Below are 5,534 nucleotides of genomic sequence, written 5' to 3' on the forward strand. Positions count from 1 at the left end.
CCCCCCCTGTCCCAACCCAACATAGTTAAGTATGATCGAATAACCCCTATTACCAACACAACATGAAGATGTCTTTATTCACCACTATAACAACAAAGGCCAAAGTAGTTTTTTTTTCTAAGTTCCAATAAATTGAGTTAAAGTCAAGTAAAGCAAAGTGCTCGAGATTGTGCAATGTTGATATGATTTCGGGAGCAGTCCAGGGTGATAAATGAAATGTCTTTTCAAGCAAAAAATATATTATCAAACCTAATTATTTATTTAGCCACCCAGAATTAGCTAGGGTTGTACATTTTAAACATTATATAAGATCGGACACGTATGTACGGTTTTTTATTCCCTAATTCATCATGTGTCCATGCAACTCTTGGAGAGCGTTACAATCATCTTTATGTCTTTGCGGTAGATGCTGCCGATTTGAAAGCGACTTTCCATTGGCAAACTCAATGCTGGCCCCTGCTGCCTTATGCCCAGTAAAACAGCTTCTGCGCGTTCTGTGTGATGCTCATAAGACACCACCCACAAATATATACGATGATAACAATACAACTAGCATTTTTTTTATTTTACCAGGTAAGGCCCACTGAGCTATGTAGCTATTTTAAAGAAGCGACCTGGCCACAAATAACAACTCAACGAAGTGGCTTAACATGTGGAAATTTATAGCAGCCAAATACGCTAAACACATGCTTCTAAATGGGGAAGGAAACCCCGGAGGACCTGGTGAAAAATGCACGCGACCACGCGGAGAACATACAAACTCCAAATATGCAAGCGTCAGGGTCGGGATAGAACCCACGATCTCCTGTATACCAAGCGAGGTAGTGAACATCCCGCTACTGTGTTATACATATTGCTGTGTAAGCGTGAAGTGGTGGTTCAGTGGCTGAGTTGGGCTTAAAACATACAGTATCAGAGCACCGAGGCAGTATCGCTGAGATCCCAGGTTCTAAACCAGGCACAGCTCGTGATTAAACTGGGTTCTCAATTGTATTAAGTTGATGGTGTCAACCCTAATAATAGGGTTTTTCCCCTTTTTTCTGGCAACAAAACTGAAACCTTTTTACAAGGATTCATGTCTGCATTAACCACAATACCTGCAGTCAAAATGCAAACAAAAAACATACTATGATAATATATGCATTGTCCTTGAAACTGATTGGTCCACACCAAGGGACGGCTTTCTTTTGAGCCTCGACCCAATTGGTGCTCGACCAGATGACTCCAATTGGGTCGAGGCTCAAAAGAAAGCCGTCCCTTGGTGTGGACCAATCAGTTTCAAGGACAATGCATATATTATCATAGTATGTTTTTTGTTTGTATTTTGACTGCAGGTATTGTGGTTAATGCAGATATGAATCCTCATAAAAGGTTTCAGCTTTGTTGCCAGAAAAAAGGGGGAAAACCCTAGTATTACATTTTTGTACTGGCAAAGGAGGTCTAATGATGTAGATGCTCACCCCGAGCCCTTTGATAGTGCATTGTCTTTGAGCGGTACGCCTTTTGGCGTCATCTGGTCGAGCACCAATTGGGTCGAGGCTTAAAATAAAGCCGTCCCTTGGTGTGGACCAATCAGTTTCAAGGACAATGCATATATTATCATAGTATGTTTTTTGTTTGCATTTTGACTGCAGGTATTGTGGTTAATGTAGACATGAATCCTTATAAAAAGGTTTCAGTTTTGTTGCCAGAAAAAAGGGGAAAAACCCTATTATTATATTTTGGTGCTGGCAAAGGAGGTCTAATGATGGTGTCAACCCTGTTACGAATGACTGCTCGAAAACCCCATTAGTTTATAAAAACCAAAACTCCACTTATGCTCCACCCGTATGGACGAAGAAACAGTGGGAATACGGATCGCCATTTATTGTGGTTATTGAGATCATAGAAGGGCATTGCGGTAGCGAGACGTTAACTACCTTGCTTGTATACAGAGGTTGTGGGTTCGATCTCGATTTGGATGCCTGTATATTTTGGAGTTTGCATGTTCTCCCCGTGGTCGTGTGAATTTTTGCTCCAGGTCCTTTGGTTTTTCTCTCCACATTTAGAAAAATGAATTTGAAGTATTTAGTTGCTATACATTTCCACGTGATAAGCTACTTCGTTGAGCTATCATTTGTGGCCAGGTCGCTTGTGAAAAACAGCTAAATAGCCCAGTGGGCCTTACCTTTTAAAATAAAAAAAATGTTATTTGTGTGGCAATCGTAGTTTTCGTCTAGAAGTAGTTATATAGTGTCATATTCGACATAAATATCCACACACTCATAAACAACACGAAAATAATATACAGCACATTTTGCGAAGAAGAGCCATTGCCCAAAACATCACAGATTATGTTTTTTTCTTTTAAGGTAATATTTTTCAGGAGTGTGAGATTGTTGTTCATTGTGCTTTGTGCACAACTGCCAGCGCAGCATCGCCAACTAATTTGCCATCTTTGAGGCCATTCTCTAATATGGTGTGGTGTTGCATTGGTGAGAGATCCGAATAGGAAACCCCTTTGTCTTATGATAACACGACACCGACAGCACAATTGGAAGATAGCTTTGGACAAAAAAACAGTGTACAGGGACTTACGAACTAGTTACTTACAAACGAGTTAGGTTCCAGAGGTCTGTTCGTAAGTCAATTTGTTCGTAAGTCCAACTTTACTCCTGTCAATTTGAAACAAGTTGTACGGCATGTACACTAAACACGGGGAATGGCTTTAAAAGTTGTATAATCTTCTGTATATGTCGATGCCACTGGTTCTTCATTTTCTTCAGATGTAGATGCCGCGTGGCGGCTGTACTTACGAATCTCGATCCGTACAGGCAACTGGTTTTAAGATGTTCAAACATCAAATACTTGTGTGGTTAATGCAGACTTGATGCATTTCATAAGGTATATATTTGCTGTTTAAACGCCTGTTTTATTGCCAGAAAGGGTAAAACCTATTCTTATTTTTCTTTACACTTCTTCTAATTACTTGGCATTGTGCCTCATACAAGTATAATAGCCACACACAAACCCTCGAGCGCTCGCGGAATTAAGAAGCACAATTGAAGAGAGCGCTTGCACGTGGATAGCAGCAGAAGCACATTGAACTTAGCGTTACACAAAAAAAGTGCCCAAGGCAACCAATCAACCTTGTATCGATTGAGGTGCGTGATAAACTAGCACAAAGACAAACTCAGGTGTAGTATGACATCACTTACTCGAGTCTGTCGTTTGGATGTTGGTGTTCAAGGGCAACACCTCCGATTAGCACGGTTGGCTATGTACGGTGTGAAATAAGTTTAACATACATACTATTCAAAACTAAACAAACTATTTTTTAAACCATTAAAATACGTGCATTCGACACTTGAATTGTACCTGTGACCAAATGGCAAACTACATTCCTGTGCTCCTGACTTTGTACATTTCAAATTGTGAATATGTTATATATTATATTGGTCTATGCCCAAGGACTATATATATTATATTTTAAATATTTTAGTTGTTGGTACTAACTGAGATGCGAAAACTTGGGTTGGACCAATATATAGTCAATTTTATTAACCACAGACACAAACTCGTATACCTATATTCTCGCTACCGCTAATGGTTACAACATTTGTATTAACAAATAAAATCACCATTAAAAGACCTTGTAACTTCCCAAAGAAATGTTTAAAGTCGTATTTTTCAAACAAAGAACTAAACCACAGTTCCTTGCCCTTCTTTGACCCGGTCAACTTTCGTCGACATTTTTACCACAAATAACTTTGACAGGGGAACACCCACATTGAGAGCGGCTCAGTTTAGAGAGTTTCTAACTCTTTTCAACCTCAATTGCAGCCTTGATCCTCTCAAGAGCAGAATTATTGAGAAGTTAAAAGCCAGCTCATTCGAGGAAACTTAAGCCGTGGTTTAAAAAAACAATAATTAATAATTTTGAGGTACACAGAGTGCCACTGTACACGGCTATTAAATTAATGGCTTATTTAATATTTGCCACATTCTTCGAATTACTTCATAGTCTAAGCACTGACGTTCACTGTCAACACTTACATTGATTTTATTAAGTTGTCTTTTGTTCGGCTTAATAAGCCATCGTTGAGCTCGTTACAAAAAAAATGTAATTGCACTCATTGATTAATCATCACCGCTGCGCTGTGAAACGAATTCTGTGGGGTTTTTTTTTAAGCAAGCGAGCGAACGCCCCTCAGGATGATGACGACGACGGAGGCAGCCACCACCACCACCAGCGACGATTGTTTTGTAAACGCTCGACGGCACGCGTGTCGCGCAGGACCACACCTTTAATGTTTGCGCCAGTTTTTGTTCCAGCCCAAGGTTCCCCCCCCCCCCCTTTGTGACCGGACGCCCCTTTCGGAAACCCTTCCCCCCGCAATAACTTTGAGAGAAAAATGTCTGTGTGTGTGTGTGGTGCATGTGTGTATCCTGCCGTCCGCTGGAGTAATGGTATTTTTGCTTTGTACAGGAAAAAATAGAATCCCACACCCATATTAAATTAGCTGTGCGCGAGAAAGGTCCTTTGGGGGGGTTTCGGGGGGGGGGGTGGGGTTATGGGTAAAATTGTGGCAATGGTGGTAGTGGTGATACTTTAGAGCAAGTCATTTATTAAAATTGGAGGTAGTTTATTTAAACGATGAAATAATTATTTGGGTAGCGATTATAAATCGCTAACATTCAAGCTGGGATCCTGCCATGACGTCCAAAATACTTGGAGGATGTTGTTTTAAAATATCAATTAAAATTCCAGCCGCCAATAAATCTTTAGCGAATAAAACGTTGATCAGAATTTACATTTTACACTGCCATATGTGCAGTATACCACTATTTCTAAAAGGATAGCCTATGCTCGAGTAAACATTTTTTGTACTTTCAAATTTCAAAATTTCATAGTGCCGGAAAATATGATGAAGCAACATGAAGCTAGGGCATGACAACGGCATTATTACATAAATTATATATTTGTTAAAGTTTCTAAAAGCGATGATAACATAGAGAGCAATGAGTCATTCTCTTCGGGGTTGTGATTCGATTGAATGGTCAACAAAGTGCCTTACCATGTGGAAATTTATAGCAGCCAAATACTCTAAACGCATGTTTTTCAAAGTGGAGGGAAAACCCGGAAGACCAGGATAATTTTTCACACGACCACGGGAATAACATATAAACTCCTATATATAGAGGTGTCAGGGTTGGAATCGAAGCCACAACCTCCTGTATACCAGGCGAGGTATTTAACGTCTCGTCAACGTGGCGCCCATTCTTTGCGATCAGTCAATGGCCGGGTATCGACTGGCTGCAGGGGTCACATACAGTGAGGAAAAAAGTATTTGATCCCCTGCTGATTTTGTACGTTTGCCCACTGACAAAGAAATTATCATTCTATAATTTTAATGGTAGGTTTATTTGAACAGTGAGAGAGAATAACAACAACAAAATCCAGAAAAACGCATGTCAAAAATGTTATAAATTGATTTGCATTTTAATGAGGGAAATAAGTATTTGACCCCCTCTCAATCAGAAAGATTTCTGGC

This window comes from Petromyzon marinus, chromosome 17 (genome assembly GCF_048934315.1).
Source record: "Petromyzon marinus isolate PM22_M1 ecotype Great Lakes invasive population chromosome 17, UKy_Petmar_22M1.pri1.0, whole genome shotgun sequence".
Taxonomy (NCBI): domain Eukaryota; kingdom Metazoa; phylum Chordata; class Hyperoartia; order Petromyzontiformes; family Petromyzontidae; genus Petromyzon; species Petromyzon marinus.